This window comes from Rhinolophus hipposideros, assembly GCF_964194185.1.
Source record: "Rhinolophus hipposideros genome assembly, chromosome: 12".
NCBI lineage: Eukaryota > Metazoa > Chordata > Mammalia > Chiroptera > Rhinolophidae > Rhinolophus > Rhinolophus hipposideros.
The window spans coordinates 62,326,505-62,347,578 of NC_138058.1; the positions used below are offsets into that span (position 1 = coordinate 62,326,505).

The 21,074-nt window shown below is 45.7% G+C and overlaps 1 protein-coding gene across 5 annotated transcripts in view; it reads right to left on the reverse strand.

Annotated features, from left to right (window-relative positions):
• KLHL29 (kelch like family member 29) overlaps nt 1–21,074 on the reverse strand; it is a 292,525-nt gene that overhangs the window by 214,805 nt on the left and 56,646 nt on the right. For 4 of the 5 annotated variants that reach the window (XM_081069766.1, XM_081069765.1, XM_081069763.1 and 1 more), the window contains exon 2: nt 1,721–1,828. The exons of the other annotated variant lie outside the window; for it this stretch is intronic. The gene's annotated coding sequence lies outside the window, so the exon portion shown is untranslated. The remainder of the gene's footprint in view (nt 1–1,720; nt 1,829–21,074) is intronic. 5 annotated transcript variants of the gene reach the window in all.

Consider the following 21,074-nt stretch of genomic DNA (forward strand, 5'->3'; position numbering starts at 1 on the left):
TAACCAGGACAGCTATCCAGCTGGTCAGTGGTGCCTTTAGGCATGTGCCAATAGCCCACCAGCTCTCAAGGGCAGGAACGCATCTGTCCTTGCTGGCCGCCCCCCCCGGGGCTGCTGGGTAGCAGCAGGCTGGATACACAGTGGATGTTTCTTCCATTTTGGCAGCTGATGCAGGCTCAGCCTGGAGCCTCGTCCTACTTCCTGCTGACAATCACGGCTACCTGAAACCCAGGACCCCAGAGCTGCATTTTCTTGTCTCTGTGCAAGAGCTCTGGGAATGGAGGACCATCCCCAACCCCACTGTCTCTGAGTCCAAAGAGAAAGCTTTCTGGCCAGTAGAAAATCGGACATGGCAGGAGTCTTGTTGGTCTGCTGCTCTAGTCCTGCTGAGGAAGGAAGCTGGATGGAGTTCAGGCCATAAGCTGGCCCCAGGTAGAGGTCACGAGGCTCCTGGTCAGAGGATACCAGGATGTGACGCTGCTGAGAATGAGCAGTCCTGGGGCAGCTATGACCTGTGCTCATCCAGTCCTTGTGCTATGTAGAGGTGGCTTTGACTAATGGACTTTTAAAGGCTCAAGTGCCACCAAGACATGCTAGGCTGGACCAGCTCAGGTTCAACTGTCCTAAATCCCAGTGCCCAGGCCCCCACTCTGCAGCGTTCATTCCAGGCCCAGGCCCTGCTCCTTGAGCAATGATAAATGGGATGAATGTTGGCAACTCCAGCTCCAGGCTCCCTAGTTTCTGCAGGCACATTCCCGGCATGCTGGGTGGGTGTTAAAACAACCTTGCAGATTCTTTTCATCAGGTTTCTGCCCTCACAAACTGGGCCATGTTCCCCCAAATTCCCCTGGCTGCCTGGTCTTCATAATCTAGGTTTGAGAATCCTAAATCAAAATTTTAGGCCAGACCTCTATAAATTTAATCCAAGAAAATAATCAAACCACTATGCAAAGATACATATGCAAAAATATTTATTGTGATATTATATGTAAGGACAAAATTTTGAAAATTCACTAAATGTCCATCATTAGGGCCCTAGTTAAGTAAATCATGTAGATTATCATATATATGAAGCCTTTAAAAATGCTATAGATTTGCATTTACTGACATATAAAAAGGAACCTGTGACATATTGGGAAGTCAAAATAGCACACCACCAAAGAGTACATATAGTGTGATCCCACTTGTGTGTGAGAGTGTATGAGTGTGTGTGCACACTTTATGGCTGTGCATAGAAAAACGCCTGGAGAGAGACACTAAAATAATTATTTCTTGAAATTATAATAATTCATATACTATAGGTGCTATCTTTAAAATATTTTTTATAATGAACGAATAATATTTTAATGGTATTTACAATCCTATTTTAATAATGAGAAAAGTTAAATTACAAAAGAAGAATTATAGTTTTTGAGGGTCACCTCGCTGCTGGCTGACCCCAAATCCACCATCTGGGCAACCCGAGAACTAAGAAGGTGAAGAAGAGATTCAGCAAAGTTCGTAGGTTGATTCCAGGAAGATTGGGTCCAGATGGCTTAGCTAGGCTCTGGGCACCAGTTAATCTCACATCTATGGTAAAAATGCCACCAACCGATAAGGAGAGAGGACTAGCTACCTTTTCCTTTCTTCCCCCAGAAAATCAGTGGTAGTGAAAACAGCTGACTGTGCCCGGGTCTGACGCCTTTATTTCTCAGCTCAGGTGAGCTGAGCAGACACCTACCTTGCGCTGTCCGTCTCTGGCAAGCTCGGGATTTGTCCCCAGGATGCAAAACCCTCGATGGCCACCGACACTTAGCTCAGTGTGAGTATCACCAGAAGGCCAGACAGTCTAGAAAGAGATGGGGGGGGCGGAAAGTGGAAGTTCGGTGAGGAATAGTTACCAGCTTTTGCAAAATGATCTCTTTGGAATTCCAGTATCTTACCATGTTTCTCCGAAAATAAGACCTAACCGGAAAATAAGCCCTAGCATGATTTTTCAGGATGACATCCCCTAAACATAAGCCCTAATGCATCTTTTGGAGCAAAGCTTAATACAAGACCAGTCTTATTTTCGGGGAAACATGGTAGATGGTCCCCACCCTAAGTAGAAACTTGTCCCTATCTTGGATTTCCCAGTGTGGACAATCTCACACAGGCTGTGCCCAAACTCGGCCACGGCACTATCAGATAAGGGGGCCAAGTGGGCAGTAGAGAACCCCAGGGAGGAGACACTAGATGTCCTTTTCCCAGCCCCCAAACACACAAAGCCCTAATCCCCATGATGGACCTATTAACATTAAATAAGGGAGAGGATAATACCCTGTTTCCCAGAAAATAATATCTAGCTGGACAATCAGCTCTAATGCATCTTTTGGAGCAAAAATTAATATGACCCGGTATTATATTATATTGTATATATTATATTATATATTATATTATTATATTATTATATTATTATATTATATATTATAATAAGAGCAGGTCTTATAGTAAAATAAGACTGAGTCTTACAATAATTTTTGCTCCTAAAGACACATTAGAGCTGATTGTCCAGCTAGGTCTTACTTTCGGGGAAGCATGGTAGCTTTGTCTTCCATCTAATCCAAACCAAGATACTCCAGAGATGGAAAAAAATAAGAAATGAAAATCTTTAATCTAATGCTGAAAAGAGAACAGGACACAAACTCTAGAATTACAAAAACAAATTGTTAGTTTTTTTAGACAATGGGCAAGAAGAACTTGAGGAGGCAAAGGATGGGTTCCCTGGAGAGATGTTAAAAAAATGTATATATATAGATAGATTTAATACTTAGAAGAAAAAGGCTATCTATTAAGGAGAGGCAGGGCTATTCCTAGTTCCCTCTTTCAAATGGAATCTATGTGAAAGCCATCTTCACGACAGGAAATGGCATTCTCCCCAGCAAAAACCCACGACTGTCATTACCTGGGAATCAATATATTTTTCTAAACTGAATATATCATTATCAATTGATTTCCCTTTTTCCTCTTAGCACTCCAGAGTCCCAGATAGCAGGGGAAAGCTTTAATGTGATATGAAGGATTTGGACAGGTAAATAAGTTATTGTAAACTAATTCCGTCTTATGGCGAGCTTCTCTCCGACAACACACGGGGTCTTTCTCAAAGCCTTTCAACCTAAGCTTTTTCAGCTGCCTCTGACAGAGACACATGCCAGCCATATCAAATAGCCATTTTAAAGCTGAAAGTGGCAAAAATATTATTTTTCCCAAGGATAGAGTGTTCCCTTTACGATTAAGAAATAACCTCTGCGGGGAAGCAAAGTAAGCCAAGGTCACCATTTAATTTTGACACAGAGCCAAAGTCGTGAGTACATTTCCTCTACCAAGTGTATGTGAAACACATGGATAAATCCATTCCTTTGGCCACAAAATATTGACAGTACTGGTGATAATAAGATGACCGATGTATTTCTGGGAAAGATCTTTGGCAGAGACGTGTTGGTGGAGAAGTCTGGGAGACAGCGGTCAGACTATTTTTAGATCGTTGAGAATTTCATTCATTCATTCATTCATTCATTCATTCATTCATTCATTCATTCGTTCGTTCGTTCATTCATTCAATAAATATGTATTGGGTGCCTGCTCTGTGTCGTGCTATGTTCTGGGCACTGGGAATGCATGAGTGAACAATGACAACAAAAATTCCTGCTGTCATGGAGATCATCTCCTAGAAGTGGGTGGAAACAAACAATAAGCACAAACTTAAGAAAATAGTACCAATGGTATAGCGTATTAAAAGGTAGTCAGTGCTACTTACTAGAGAAGAAGTAAAGCAGAGGATGAGAGCTGGGGGCCTGTGATGCAGTTTCAGGGAAGTGGTCAGGGGACGCCTCATGAGAAAATGACATCTGCACACACATGAAGGTGAGAAGGGAGTTGGGTATTTGGGGGACAGCATTCCAGGCACAGGGAAGAGGCAGTGCAAACACCCTGGTGGGGGCATGACGGTCCCTGCATCACCAAGGCCCACTGTGGCTGGCCAAAGAAGATTCTAGCAGGATATTAGGCCAGAGAGGTGAGTATGTAGATCACGTAGGGCCTTGTAGGCTACTGTAAAGGCTACTCGCTAATTAAAAGACACCAAGTAGAGGGAGCTCTCATTCTCTTGTGACAAATCTCTCTGAAGCCAATGTCACGTTAATGTGCTTCCCTTCTCTTTAACCCAGATGGTGCAACTACCCAGGTTGCGCCGGATGAATATGGCACAGGCCAGACAGGCGCTTGGAGGAGCAGTGGAAGGAGGCAAAATACCAGGGCTGTCTAACTTGTTCTGATGACAGTGGCCTCATCCTTCCTCCTCTGTGGTCCCCGGAGGCCACTTCTAGAGGGGATAACTACAGGATTCTGAACAACAATAAACCACATGCAAAGCCAAGTTTATTGGGACTTTTCCCTAATGTGCTTATGAAAAGATCCTAACACGAGCTGACGTGTTCAAATGTGTAGGCTCTGCTGGAACTCTTCTGTCTGCCCCTCCAGGTGTTCTGTCTTCCCTCTTCTGGGCCTTAGGAGGCTCCTCTGATCTGCGTGGAGGGCATCGCTCGCGCTCTGAGACCTGCAACCTCTGGTTAGGTTCAGCCGATGCAGGTAGCAGCAGGAGCCAGAGGATGTGGTCGGATGCTTATTCCCCAAACTCCCACCTTCCCTGCAGCGCCTTCGTGGGCTGGCTATGTTCCTCAACTGAAGGTCACGGCTCTGGTTGGCCTGGGAGTGCTCCACAGAGCTCCCTGTCTGGGTTCCAGTAACAAACAGCTCCCTCCCCTGCCCTAGGCTTAGAGGGTATAAGGGCCCCACACCCATTATAAGCCCTGGGGTATTGTACTGCTGTGATCCCTTCACACCGGCCTACACTTTTGTGAATAATCCTTTCATTTAACTCGCTTCAAATCACACATTTGAATGTGTCTTTTCCTGTCAAGGCTCTAATGGATACATTCCCAGAGAAGGGTAAAAGCAGCACTTTGGAATGAGATCTGAATTAGAATTCCAACTCTTACTTTTGTGCGTGGATAAGTTATGTAATTCCTAGGAACCTTCCTTTCCCATTCTGAAAACTAGAGAAATGGGTACCTAATCCTCCTTCTCATCTCAGTATTGCTAGTCCGAGTACCTGGGCAAGCAGCCTCTCTCTTAGGACATTGCTGCCCACCCCAGCCAGAAGGTCCTCCCGTGAGGGGTTTCTAAGGGTTCTCAGCTCACATCAGCATTACTTCATGCTGCAGAGATTTTATTTATTTCCTCTTCTTGCATTTCTTCCTCTACCCAAACTCTCCCCCTTGCGGTCAAATCCTGGGCTTCCTGAGGAAAGAGAGTATCTTATTATTTGAATCTCTGCTCCATGGCACCCATCACATGGTGGTGTGTAATACACCACCCTTCATTATCCTTTCTTCTTAGATGGCCTACATGCTATACCCATGTACCTAAACACATTCTACTGTAATGGCACTCATGGTATTTGAAGTGATTTTAAAATAAGTTACTACAAACCGATTTCTAGTAATAATTTTGTTCCCAAGTTAACGCTGTAAAAACCTTGTTTCCAAAGATCATGGCCTGGGAAAATGAGTCTCAGGAATGAACCCAGGTGACCACAGGGAGATAGACAGGTATGGTTTCCATCTCCAGGTGAGAGGAAGACGCTATCTCAGGACTTGACTTCTGATATCTCTGGTCAAACTGGCCCTTTCCCACTAATTTCATCATCAAATGACAGCTTCCAGCCTTAAGGATAATAAAATTCAAAAGCCAAAGGATGAGGGAGTCCTTAACTTAGTTTTAAAAAATACAGTGGGTAGTAAATCAATACCTGTGAAATGGGTCTTTGAGTTTGACAGGGCATAAAAGGCAATATGAAAGCAAGACCCTTGGATGGGCTCTTTGGGTTAAATAACTGCCTAAAAGCTAGGACTTCTTCAAAATTAAACTCAAAGAAATGTTTGAGACCCATTCGAACTTTAGGCCTATAAAAAAAGATGTTTCCTGACTTGAATCAAATTGATAACCAAGAGAATTTTAAACAAGGGCCCCAGGATTTGTTTGTTTTTTGAGAGAAATTCCTGTAAGAGGTGAAACCAATTATGGAATCTCCTTAATGCAGGATTACAGAGCAGCCCTGCCTGGGTCTTGACCACGCTACCCAATCATATCTCCAGCACTGGGTAGCTCGCCATCCCCCAACCAGCTAGGAAATGGGGATTCTTTCTTCCTTAGAAGAAAAAAGCAAAGGAACTGGAGGCTGAAAACCGTAGCGAGAAAACCAGCTACCACACCCGCCTCCTGTCAGCCCAGGCGCAGAGCTGTACAGCACACCTGCCATGGGTCGTGGATGTCTGTTCTGAATGTATCTTGCTGGTTCACATACTCTTTCTTTTGAGAAGACAGAAGAACAGGCCATCCCCTTGTAATATCAACCATGGGTTCACCAGAGGCTGCAGGCATCTTGCCAATCCCAAAATAAATGCTCTCAGAAGGTTTATCCATCAGGTTCATGACAGTTCATGGACCAAGGGATCTGGAAAGCACTGCTTTTAAGAGGACAGGATGGAGACACAAAGATGGAGTACCTTACGAGAGCCCACGCGGCGCAAGGCAGAAATTTCCTCTTTCCATTAAGGAGCTAGAAATGGCTACTGATGAGATCCATTACTTACTCTAATGTTAGGGATACCACGCCTGGCAAGCTTTTGTGTGAGTATGTGTTCTTCAAAGATAGGCAGGAACTTCAGAGGCCATGACTCCTCACTGAGATGCAATCACACAATTTTCATAATGCTTGAAGTTTACGAAGTTTAACTCATTCATATTTTCTCATTTACCTTTTCTAACAAATTTAGGAGTTGATGACAAATAGTTCCCCCATTTTATAGATGAGGAAACTGAGGCTTGTGAAAAATAAGACTTGCAAGTTAAATGGCAAAAAATGAGGGAGGGAGCCAGAACTGGAATTCTAGATTTGTGCCTCCCATCCCACGCCTTGCTCCCAATTACCCGGCCACCTTGTTCCTGGGACCCCCGTTGAGGAGGAGACTAGAGCTGTCCTGTGTTCACGCTGGAGTCACCACTCCCAGACTGAATAGAAGTACAGGTGTCAGCAGAGGTCCTCAGCAGTTCCCAGGGAGCCCAAACCAACCCTATGACCCACTGGCTGCCCGATTCTCAAAGCCTCCAGGTGCCTTGGTAGTGGTCAGGTTCCCAAGTGACCCCCTCACCCTGTCCAGCCCCTCCCACAGCACAGAGGCCACAGACTGCCCCCACTTCAACCACAGAACCTCTGTCAGCAGTAAGGCAGCTCCCCAATTCTCCATTTCTATTAACTTAGTGTTTCTCAACCTTTTTCCATTATCTTCCCTCCCCCAAGAGAGAAATTAAATTAAATTGAAATTCTTTCTAATGAAAGAAATTCAATTCTAAAGAATAAGATTTTGTCGGGTAGGGTGGAGCTTCGGAGGGTCATAAGCCATTGTAACATCTAAGGGTTTTTGCACTACCTTTCCCATTCCAAGAATCAATTTATATCCCCCCCCCTGCCATGGGGAATGCATGCATTAACATCTTGACTGTCTCCAAATCTGCTACTTCTGGACCCTTATCTCAAGTCACAGCATTGCCACCTCCCTGTCTTTAAAGCCCCAACTCCTCCTTCTCTAGCTCCTGTCACACACACAGCATTGTTCAAATAGTGCGCTGGGTGACCTGGTAACCTGTTCTCTCTATGTCCATTACTGCTGCCTGGGGCTAGGCTTCCCCACCTCTCACCTGGTTCACAGCAACAGGCCCCCAGTGGCTCCACAGCAGCCAGAGGGATTGTGCTCAAGCCCATAACAGGTGCCCTCCCTGGCCTGGGCCCCAGAGAACTCATCCAGACTCTTCCCTGGGTCCTGGACCGCCTGGGCCTCCTGTCCCCTAGACACCCCAAGCTCTCCTCTGCTTCTGTGGCCATTCATCCACTGCCCCCCCTGAACCCCCTCCCACCTGCCTTCTCTCCTTTTGCTCCTAAAAACACCTCCCTGGAAGTTTTCCTTCATTCTGTAGAGTACACACTCCTGAGGCAAATCACTGGAGAACATCACGATAAGGACACCTATGTCACCCAAGGAGGTTTGTTGATGGCCCCTCTCTGGGACCTTCTCATCTGCACTGGGCAAGGAGAATGGGAAGATAAGGAAAATGGGGTGTTTGCAGCCTGATGGGAACCTAAGTTATGCCATGACAAGACTGTCACAAACCCAGACTGAAATGTTGCAGAAAAAAAACGTTGCAAATCGACTCCCAGCAATTAATTAAGACTTGTTCAACTCAGCCCACCACACAGCACCAGCACATGCGCCCTGGTTAATGCAGATTTGCCGGTCACTGGAACCAGAACTGGTGCGGCCCTGGCATTTTCTGAAGACTACAAGATGAGGGAGGGGTGGGGTGCGGGTGTCGCTAACCTCCTGACATGCCCACAGTAGCGTTTAAGACGTCGGCAGAGTGTGCAGTGGCTGTCACATAGTAGGTGCTCAGTAAAGCTGTGTTGAAGGAAGGAAGATGCCTATAAGAGTCAATGCATTTTCGACAATTTTGCTTTGAACATCTGGAAGTTCATACCATCGTTTCATGACTGGAATACAAATCAGTTTTAAAAAAAATCAGACACTGCTTCCACGTTTCCCTCTTATACACAGGCCTGCATCCTCCCTTTCAATTGCAATAATTTTTTCCCAGATGTTGCTTCTCCTGCAGACCCATAAATTTAAGCTTTTCATGACGACGCTTCACACTTGCGGATGCTGTGGGCTCTTTGGAGTGCCTCTGCATCTTCTCTCCCTCATTAGACGGCCATGCGGACCCCGGGAGAGGAAGGGCAGGCGTGGACATCCCACTTTATTGACAGGGAGGCCAGTTGCCGACGCTCCCAAGCTGGGCGGCGGTGGGTCCAGGTCTCCCTCTTCTTCCTGGTGATGAGAGCAACGCAGTCCCCTCCTCTCCAGCACCTGCCAGGTCGCCCGGTGGGTGGAGCATCGATGGAGGAAACATATCCACCACCGCGCTGTCCATAGCAGTGCTGCCCGCTTCAAACTCTGACTCAGATATGGCCGAGTCTCTTGCTGTGGTTCTCCCTGACACTCCTGGGGCCAGGCTAGAACATTTCAACGAGACTTGTCTAGTTTGGGGGAGTGAAACACAACACTCAGCCAGGACGTGGGGAAGAGCAGTAGGAAGAGGAAGTAGTATGTGGCCAGACAAGTTGGCTCCTCCTGTCCAGGAGGGCCCATCCCAGCTCCATGGGGTGGCCCCCATCTTAGCACCAACCACAGAGGAGTTCACACCCAGCCAAAAGCCCACCTCAAGTCTGGACCTCACAAGCTGAGCCCGGAGAGAGTAGGACTTCCCTCTTCCCTTCCACTTGCCCCATCCCTTTCCTGGTGACCGACGCTGGGGCTCAGAGTGACTGGGGCTCAGAGTGACTGGCCCTCAATTCTTCAGGGGAGTCTCTGACCTGTATCTCAAGCACTGAACTGGCCAGCCTCATCAGAAAACACCCTGAGCCCTCTTTCTGGGCCATAGCTCTACAGGTCAGGGGGTTGGAGACAGTCGTGAGGACAGGAGACGCAGCCACAAAACAAGTTCACTGGATCCAATGTCCGCTCACTGCCAGGGCTGAAATGAGCCTCGGCTGCTACTGCTCAGGCTCCCTCAGCAGCCCCGTCCCTTTGGGCCTTGGCTTCTTGACAGCTTTGGAGAGAAGTGATGGGGAAAAAGTGACGTCACAGAGTAAAACAAGATGGGTTTGTAGGCTCCGTGGGTTTTTGGTCCCCTCATGGAGATGCCGAGAGGTCTGGGATCCCCTTCTCCCAATCTGAATCCTGTGGTCTCAGGCATGGCCTGCATGGCCGTCAGAGCTTCCTTCTGGATTTCTGTCTTCGTCCCTGACACACCCAGCCCAGGGGCTGGCTCAGGCCATGCATTGGTGAGGAGCCTGGAGGACGTAAATCCAACAGACCTAGGTCTAAATCTAGTAAATGGCAGGGGGATCACACTGGTGACTCCCATCACCCCACCCCGACCCCGCCTCCACCTCCTCATCTGTGCAGTAGGGGGGATATCGTTGAACATCCATGCTTTTCTGAGAGTTAAATGCTCAAATGTGCCATGGGCTTAACATAGCCCATGGCACATATAACGGGTGGTTATGACCTTTATTATTGCCATGCTGGCCAACTGAAGCACAGAATAAGTGCCCCCAAAATACCTACAGTGCCATGGAGAGGCCTGAGAATCACACTGAGGGTGTCTTGTTCCCATGTAGTGAGCATGTGCGGGACTAATGAATGGCGAGGGATCTTCTCTGGGAGCTAGTGGGCTGGCCCTGTGCATAGGAGACCTGGGAGTCCCCTCCTGTGCATAGGAGACCTGGGAGACCTGTCACTGGTCAGCTGCCACTCTCTGCTCCCTCTAGCTATCTCCCCGAACTTCCTCTGAGAGGACAGTTTCACCCCTCTTCCTCCCTCCTCTTCCCCAGCATTTGGTAGACCAAACTCCAGGCCTGAGGGCAGATGCTGCCAGTTATGGCTTCTCTTCCCTGATTTCAGCTCTCCTCTGAACCCCAGACTATAGAGCCAGCAGCTGAAAAACTCTTCCTGCCCCCAAGAGGGTCTGAGAGGCATTGCTACCTTACTCAGTAAAAAGCTGTTTTATGTGAATAGATCTGAGGCTGTTTCCATACTCTCAGAGAAAAAAAAAATTGTGAAAGAAAAGCCTTTGAAGATTACAGTAGTTTTTACCCAGATATGATGAGTTATCCATTTAAAAATAAACCCCAGACAGGCATGTTTTCCCGTACCCAGGCAGAAAGCAGTCATTCCCAGGAATTTCCTAAGTGCTCTGTTTTTCTTGGCCAATCTAGAAACAGCCTAGGAATTGCAAACAGAATTAGAAGCAAATTCCGTTTTCCTGATCTTTACCAGCGTGTGCAAGTGGCTTGATCACACATGGCTTCATGTCCCGTGTGTAAAAGCACGGAACCACCGCTCACCAACCTCACCGCACTTCTGCAAAAGAACCCAGCAACCTAGGCATCGGGCCAGAGCCCAGAGCAGTCAATATGAATGCACCACATCACTGAGCTGCAGCCTGGTGCAGCCTCATGTCCAGATACCACAGGCAGGAAACCACAGGCAAGAGAAGGTGAGTGACAAGCTTCAGGTCATAGAGCTGATGAGCAGGAGAGCTAAGATGACCATGGTGGCTTCCTCACCCCTGGCTGCTATTCTTTCTTTCACCCGGTCATCTTTCTACAGTTTAACTGTAACTGAAGATTCCAGGAAAGCCTCCTAGAAAGGTTAAACAAGTTATCACAATCCAGCCTTCCTTCCTGTGGAAAGTCCCCCTGTCTTCCCTCTCCTCTCCAGCGAGCAGTAAATCAAATATTCCTTGCTGAATTACTTCTCAAGCTCGATGTTTCTGAGTCCAAAGACATCTATAAATAATACATACTCATTTATATGTACATTTAAAAGATAGAAAAAAGCCATAACAAAGATACCTGTGGATTCTTCTGAATACTAATGGCCTGCTTAAAACACAGTGGCTTAAAAACAAATGGCTAACAAACACAGGTAACCACACATCCGAAATTCCCTCCATTCCATCTGGGTCCAGGCCCAGGGCGGAAGCCTCCACTCGGGACCCATTCCATTCACTGCTTCTCTCCCACGGTCACATTTAGCCATCTGCTTCTTCTTTTATATGTGGGACTGTGTGTTTTTTTCCTCTTCAGGTTTATATGAAACATTGAGCAATGAAGTAGCAAATAAAAATATTACATATCATCTAGAATTCATATTAAATTATAGTTGGCTTGAACACATCTAAAAAGAAACACATAGATGCTTCCTAAAGGCTTATTTATAGATTATTACACATTACACACATCTCACTCCATTGAGAAAATTTAGAAGTAATGTTGTTTTCTCTGTCACAAGCCAGCATGGCAAAGATTACCAAGGCTAGGGAACATTTTTCCTTTGGAACACAACGTACTGGCCTTCCCATTACCCCAGCAGACAGAAATGGCACAAAGAATCCATCAGCGCTCACATTAGTCTTTGAAAGGAGTGGTTTCTGTACTTCCCCACCCCCAAAGTGTTCACTCTCAGCATTGTCTAGCTCCTCATCCTCTACCCTCACTCCAAATTAGGATGTGTCTGGAGTGCCATCAGGTCTCAGATGGACATTCAGGTTAGCTAGGAGCTGGCAGAGTGGGCCTTTACCCCATCACACACTCACGTGCAGAAATACAGGACTGCACCAGGCTACAAATGGTCGGGTGCTAACTTAACTATGTTTGGAAGACTGAAAGTGGTCAGAGGAGGGAAAGCTCCCGGGCTGAGTGAGCTCCACATTAGGGCTTAATTAGATCTTGGAGGAGGAGAGCGTCTGAAAGACCAACATGGATACATTCAGAGGGGCGAGCATCTTAATTTCGCTTCCCCTCCAAAGCAGACCCCAAACATGAATTTGAATGCAAGATTTTTGTTTGTTTGTTTGTTGTTTTGGAGGTGGGTGGGGGCGAGGTTAATCCAAAGCAATGAGAGAATAGGGATTCGAGATAGGACAGGAGAAAAGCCCATTAGGCATGCAGTAAGGAGTGGGCTACTGCTGCAGCCAACTGGGGCTTAATCCTGCCGGGCAGGAGGTAAGGAAGGAAGCTGGGGTACTTGTTTATCGCCTCCCCTTCTCATCGGTGCTTTGGGGTATCACCTCCAGCCTGCCCAGTGAGCGGACTGGACACCCTCACGCAGAAAGAGGCAGGACTGTCAGCAGGTGATTCACAGGCGGGGAAAGGGCCGGGCATTGACGGCCTGTGTGAGGGCAGGTAAAGCCAGGGCTTCCCTGAGCACCTGAATTCTGGACCGAGGCCTCCGCACCTGCTCAGGTGCCTTGGTTTCCGGGACCGCCCCCCCTCGCGAGTGAGAAGGAGACACACACTGCCACGATAGGAGTCCTTGAATTTACTCTTCCCCACAGTACATGCTGTGTCAATGTGTTCGTAATGGGATCATCTGCTATCTGTCGGCCGTGCAGCAACCATGTATGAAAAATAACATTGAGGAGCAAATTAAATGATCTGTCTGCCATCAGCCTGTTAAGATGAGGAAGGGCTGCTGTTGACAAATTTATTAAAATTATATATAAATTATCTAAGAGCACGCAGATACATGTTCAGAATGAGGACATTGATCACGGGTATTTTAAATACAACCTGGATTAAATCATCTTGTCTCCTTTGAATGGGGTAATAATCATTAAGAGAAGAGGTGGGAGAAATGAATTATACTCATTACCTTCCTGACCAAAAAAAAAAAAAAAAAGTTCAGAGTTCTCATTTTTCAGGACGATGACGCTTGAAAACAGAGACTTCTCTCTAAGGGTTGCACAAAACGGGTTACAGGACAGAGGAATCCAGGGAGGTCCCTGATGGCGTTCAAAATGGGAAGGAGAGAGCTGACAGGACAGGGGTGCCTCTCTTTGGAAGCAGAACCTAGACAAGGATTTGAGGCAAGCGGCTTATTTGGAGAGTGATCCCAGAAAGCTCAGGTAGATGAGTGAAGAAGTGAGACAGGTAAGTGAAGGGAGCCAACACAGGTTGCCCTAAGTAAGCAGGTCACCAGGGCAGGCCCCGGGGCCTGTGGGGGACAGAGAGGGGCCTGTCTCAGAGTTGTCCCACCAGGGGGGTGAGGAAGCTGGAGTATTTTCCAACTCAGGGGCTGAGAGCTGCTGCCAGGACATGAACACGCTGGCACTGCAGGTCTGCCCCAAGGGGTCCGCAAAGGCTCTGGGGAGCCTGGGCTGGGAAGGACCCTGGGGAAATGAGCCCCCAACACGCCAACATGTGCAAACACACTGTGCTGGAAACTCATAACATCTCATTACGTGGATGGAATTCAATTTGCCACTTTCAAAAGTCTAACAAAAACAGACTACCCCCCACCCCCATGTAATCACTGAATAATATTATGGTCACTTTTGAGTGGAAATTACATCATTTCCCTGATGGAAGCGTAGGCTTTGCACCACTCAGGGCTTCACCCACTACATTACCGTTGAAAGTATGAAGTAGCAGGTTCCAATTATCTACCAAAAAAAAAAAAAATTAAAACAGTAACAGCAAAATATAGTATGATCCAGACGGAGAGAACACACATTTTCCAGGACAGGCACCTTGATCAGTGACTATGACAGTTGAACACATTTCAGGCAATATAGTGATAATGGACATTAATAGTAGCAATAGTGCTGAAGTGCTGGAATATAATCATTGCTGATTATGTTACTATTTCCTTTTGTGGAGCATAGTGCACATTTCCAAACGACTCTATGCTCATTAAATGACACAAAAGCCCAGTGGCGTATAGGCAGAAAGGTGGCCAAAAGGGGCTTGCAGTTCCTGGTACATGGAAGGTGGGGAAAGGTGATGACCAGAGCTTTTGGGGGCCCAGCCGACCCAGCACCATCCTCTGGGATCTGTCTCCATTGGAGACCTCTACCTACATTCCACACACATTGGCTACCAATTAGTCAGTAAAGAAACGCTCACATGTACAGTGTAACAAGCTGATGGGTTTTAAAGGAGAATTTGGTTAAGTTAAATTTTTTTTGTCAATGGCCTTCTTTCCCCTTTATCCCCATGATTCCTCAGAACAAAAAGGGTGTTGCCTTATATTCCACATATCCAATATATCAATTGATAGATTCTGTATCAATACAAAGACTCATCTTCCAGTGTACTCTCCCACCTAATTTAGTTAACACAGATGTAGTAATTATTCTTGGAATTATGACTTCATAATTTTAGTATTTGGGTGTTGTTGTAAGACTTTTAAAGATCACTTTAAAAAGAAACCTAAACATGGTTAATTGTTGCAAGAGACTGTGAATATTCACCTATAAGGCAAATGAAAAAGAAAAGAAAAAAAAAAACAACTGCCTCAACGTATGGGAATTGGGACCTGTGGCTTGGGATAAAATTGTAAAGGAAAGTGTGATCCCTGGATTCAAAAAGTGCCATCTTGTGAAAACGTGGACGGAAGTGAGGATTATGAGCTCTGGAAAACTGACAGAGGACTCAAAAAGCCATTCTAGCGATCAAAAACAGAAAACACACTGGGAACAAAACACGCCGGAGTTGAAACTGCAAATGACAGGTTTGAATAATGAGCCATAAAATATATAATGGGAAAAAGCAGTATTTTAAAATTCATATTTTATCTATTTTATAATTTTAAAGATGTGTAACTAAAGATATTAATTAAATACTTTGCTTCATCTACATTCCACAAAAACTTGTATAGTCAGGTTGGCTAAAAAATGTTTTTAGAAACCTTTTCTTTGGGAAAGTGGGGAACTACCTTATATTTGGTTGTAAAGTTAGTTTTCTTAGCGCTGTAGGTGCCCAGTCACCATTCTGGAAAATACCTGATTTCATCTACAAATCAAAGCCATTAGGGACACCGGAAGGGTTTTAGTCCAACAAACCCTTCTTTGTGCAGATGGAAAAACTGAAGCCCAGTGAGTTCTCTATCCTACCACGGAATCTTTGAAGGAAGAAGTAATACCCAGAAAAAAGCCCAGACATGTGACCATGGCTTCTCCCATGGACACCCCATGTGACAGAGGCCGGGCCTCTGGCTCTTCATCTGTCAGGTGAGGATAATTTGGGGCTGTGGACTCCATACACCAACCTCAAAGAATAGTAGTTATTCTAGCCACTACCTCTAGTATGTTCTCTTCAGGAGGGCTTTCCCTCCAGATCACAGACAAGTTTGCATTCCCTAAGCCCTGCCAGAAACCTGCCACTGCCTAAAAAAAGGGAGACATAAATTTATTTAAAAGCCTACATAAATGTGAAAATGCGTGCCTGATCGTCTTTCCACGCAGGAGGAACACACTGCTAAAATGTACCCCTGGACCCACCTCAGTCTATCACCCCTGGCCTCCCTGAGCTGCAAAAGTCTCTTCTCCCCTCTGGCCTGGAGTAGTCCCATCCACCTGCAAACCCCAGTCTCCTGCTTTCTATGCCTGTCAGTCCTGGCCAGGGGCTGTCACACTCGACCATCCCTCGTCACGGGAGGAGGAGCCGCTGTAATGAAAAGTTGGAAAGCAGGATCTGCGTTGGTTAATGACGTAGCTTTGGGCCCTGAGACCTACTTTACATTTCATAAGTCAGGCAAATCCACCTTTATCCCCCAGCAAAGACAGAGGAGAAAGGGTGCATTTGCTGATGGCGTGGGGGTGTCCTGAAGGAGGACTTATATATGGTTACTGGGGTCCACGTAAAGGTCTCAGACAGCAGGCAATGATTTTGTTTGTTTCCCCACAACCACACTTTCCTCAAGTGCTTGTATTTTGATGGGGGCATTTCAACCACAAGTGCCTAAAACATTAACAGCTACATAAGAACTCCTAATCAGGAAGAATTAAACTGGCTACCTCAAGGCCACACTCCTCAAAACTTCAGGCATGGAATTCTTGGAGCAGCCGCAGGAAGTGCTGGAACATGGGAATTATGAGTTGAGACCCTGTGGTTGTTCAAGCCTGGTTCCAGAGCCCAGGTGCAAAGGGGGACACAGAAAGAACCCCAGGTTATCTCCTGCTTGTTTACAACCCTGTCTCAGTCAAGTCCTGCCTCCCCCATTTACTAGTCATGCGACATTAAGCAAGCCTCATGACTCCTCTGCCTCAGTCTTCTCAGCTGTAAGATGGGGTAACAAGGGCATTTCCTCCATAGGATTCTTGGGAGGTTAAATGAGCTAATTCAGAAGCGTGCCTGACATATGGTATGTTCTCAATCAACGTTAGTGATTACTGTTTGATCTCACCTGCCACCAGAATGATTACCTAAGGCACAAATTGGTTTCCTCTCATTTGGAGTCCTTTAGTGGTTTCCTATTGAGTAGACAATATTCAAAATCCTTGGCATGGCATTTATGGCTCCAGCTCTACTCGAGTGACTTCTGCCCTTTCTGGCCATGGGCTACCGCTCTGAGCTGCTGGAAGCTCCTGAGCTTGCACCACGCTCCCTCATACCTCCATGCCTTTCCACAGGTGTTGCCTCCACTTGTCCTATCTGCCCACCATTTTCTACTTGGCCAGCTCTACCGGGCATGCCTAAGGACCCTTCCTCTGTGCTCTGGCAGTTACCACATGCGTACATCGATTGAGACACTTCTCACCCTCTTCCCATTTTGGACTGGATGATTCTCTGGTTTGGGGGTTGTCCTTTGCATTGTAGGATATTCAGCAGCATTGTGGGTCTCCACCCACTAGATGCCCTTCTCCCCACTACCCCCAAGTTATGACAACACAAACCATCTCCAGACATTGCCCAGTGTCCCCCAGGGAAGGGACAGAGATAAAGCTACCCCTGGTTGATAACTGCTGCACCAAACTACACGCCCTGTGAACACAAGGCTAGAATTGATTCATTTCTATAGCACTGGGAGACAGTCCAGTACTTGGAACTAATAAGTGCTCGATAAATCCTATTGAAAAGGAAAGAAGGAAATAAAATGAATTTAGTGCTCATAACATAGTAAACATCTCTCCCAAGGATGAGATAAGCATGTTGGATCATATAATGAATAAAGGAATGAGATACAGAAAGAATCTGATAAGTGACTAAATATACAGTATGTTGAACAAATAAGTCCCTCTCATAATTTCAATATCTTAAAGAAAAATTTCAGCCCCCTAAGCCATTACAGCTTCCCCTCTACCTGCCCTAGTCAGGTTCCTGCACCCCAGTGTAACTTCTTTGGGACTGCCTTGGCCTCCTGTCTACTCCCTCACCTCCCATTCCCTCTTCTGCTCACCCCTCAGCCCTTTGCTCCACCTCAAATTCTCTAGCTAAGGTCACCGACGATTTGCCAGACCCAATGGAATGTCCCCACTCTTCATCTTGTTTGCTGCCCCACAAGCCTTCAACACTGAAAAGCAGGGATGATGGTCATGATATTTAACAACTGGTGTGGCACAGGCACTAACCAATCACAGTAGATGCCCTGAGCAGTCAGACTGGCACCAGCATCAGTGGTCAGTCCCATGGTGCTGTGTGTACGGGCTGCACTCAAGCCTCGCCTGAAGCACTTTCTTCCAGTAGCTTCCAAGACACAACAATCTATTTCTTTCCTACTCCCTTGGTTATTTCTCAATCTATTTTGCTGTCACCCTTCTCTCTCTGGCTATTAAATATAAAAGCTCCTTGAGGCCCTCTTCTCTTTTTTAACTCGATTCTCCTCCCCCATAAACCTAATACATGTTTAAGGCTTCAATTCACCCTTCATATGCTGATGACTTCTCATATTATCTTCCGCTCCTCCCTTTCTTCTGAGCTCCAGATCTGGACACATCGCCTGCTTATCTGACTCCTCTAATTGTGATGTCTCAAAGGCCACTGAAACTATTATGCCCCTTCCTCTGACCCAAACAAAACAAAACAAACCAGGGACTTCTGCAGTGCTCCCAGGCTCAGTAGACAGCACCACTACCCATCTAATTGTACAAACCTTGACATCCAAGAGCCATCCTGCAGGCTCTCTCCTTTCATACCCACCCCATCAGCATCCCTTCTGAAAGACCTCTTGTCTCCATCTATTTCTCTTTACCTCCATTGACAATTTCTTCTCTTGCAACAATCCCTTTACATGTTCCCCCTGTATCCTCTCTTGTTTTTCTCCGATCTTTTCTCATGTTGCAGCCGGAGACACTTTTGTCAAGATGCAAATCTGATGCTGTTTTCTCTTGCTTTAATTTCCCCTACTAGTCTCAGGGAGACTGCAGCATGGCCCCAAGTCTGTGCACGGACTTCTCCTGCCTCATCTCACCCTTCTCCAGTATCCCTCTATAACTTCCGCCCTCCCATCCACTGGCCTTCTTTCAGTTTTCAAAATGTTCCATACTCCTGTCACAGGGCCTTTCCATGTGCTGTTTCCTTTCTCTTTTCACCTGGTTAATGCTGATTCAGAGACCAACTCAAGCATCAACTCTTGAGGAAAGCTTTCCTGTCCTGAGACTATATCATAACCTTGTTTGTAGAGCTTTGAGAATATATCTTTCCTTCAAGCACTAGTGCTCACAATTAAAACATATGTTTGTGATGATGTAATTGATTTGTTTTCCTTGCCTATAGCAAATGCTCCATACAGACAGGGACTATGCCCACTTTTGTTTACCTCTGTGTTTCTAGTCCAGGGCTCAGCAAACTACAACCAATGGACCAACTCCAGCCCAATGCCTGTTTTTGTCACTAATGTTTTACGGGCACAAAACCACACCCATGTGTGTATTGTCCGTGGCTGCTTTCACCCTACAAGAGCTGAGTAGTGGCAATGGAAACTATGGCCCTCAAAGCCTAAACGAGTTTCTCTAACAGCAAAAGTCTGCCAACTGCTGTTCTAACTTAGAGCATCCGTGCCTAATAGAAAGCATACACTCAATGTGAATTTGTTAAATGAATGAATAAATGGGCAAACTGAATAAATGGGCTTCTGATAGATGCTTTGGTGTCGCTGAGTGAGCAACTGAAGTGAGCCCTCTCTAGGGCAGTGCTGGCCCCTCAGACCTACCCTGGAGCCCCGGGGGCAGTGAGTTGTCAATGTGCTGACACTCACTCTCTTCCCCAGCAGCAGGAATCCCTGAATTTTCTTTGGATTCCCATCCAACAGCCCACTCCAGGCTAAGAGGGGTCTTTCATCGCCTACGGGGCCCTTGCTCCTGGTGTTTCAGATCCTAAAGAACTCTCATTGGCCATCCTGCACCAGTGGGACTCTGTGACAATCCTGTGGCAGCCCTAAAAGAAGAAGAGGGAATTCTGATGGCCAACAGACATATGAAAAAATGCTCAACAACACTAATCATTAGGGAAATGCAAATAAAACCCACAATGAGATGCCACCTCACGCCTGTCAGAATGGCTATCATCAATAAACCAACAAACAACAAATGTTGGTGAGGATGTAGAGAAAAGGGAACCCTGGTGCACTGCAGGTGGGATTGCAGATTGATGCAGTCACTATGGAAAACAGTATGGAGGTATCTCAAAAAACTGGCAATGGAACTACCTTATGACCCAGCAAGTCCACTCCTGGGTATCTATCCAAAGAAATCCAAAACACTAATTCGAAAAAATATATGCACCCTTTTGTTTATTGCAGCACTATACACAATAGCCAAGCCAAAATGCCTGAAAACAACTGAAATGCCCATGGATAGACGACTGGATAAAGAAACTGTAGTACATTTATACAATGGAGTATTATTCGGCCATAAAAAAGAATGAAATCTTACCATTTACAACGACATGGATGGACCTAGAGAACATTATGCTAAGTGAAATAAGTCAGACTGAGAAAGACAAATACCATATGATCTCACTTATATGTGGAATCTAAAGAACCGAATAAATGAGCAAACAAACAGAAAAAGACTCAGAGATATAGGGAAAAAAACCTGATGGTTGTTAGATGGAAGGGGGGTTAAAATGGGAGAGAAGGTAAAGAGATTAGAAAGTATAAATTAGTAGCCACAATATAGCCACGGATATATGAAAGGTAGTTTGGGGAATATAATAAATAATGTTGTAAAGATTATGTAGGGTGCCAGATGGGCACTGGATTTATTAGGAAGACCATTTCATGGATGGTGTAGATACCTGACCACTGTGCTATACCCCTAAAACTGAAATTGAATAATATTAAATGTCAACTATTATTAAATACACACACACACACACACACAGGGTGCCTATATATATATGTATATATATATATATATATATATATATATATATATATATATATATATATATATGTATATATATACATATTTTAAGAAAAGAAAACTGTATTAAAATTGTATGCTCAATATATACCCATAACAAAAGATGAATACAGGTCACGTTTGACTTCTGCAATTACAAGAGATGCTCAAAGTGGTTACCATCAGCATCCAGACACTTCTGATTACAGCGAACTACTGCTTGAGCAATCTTAACCAAAGTGTCCACTTGTATA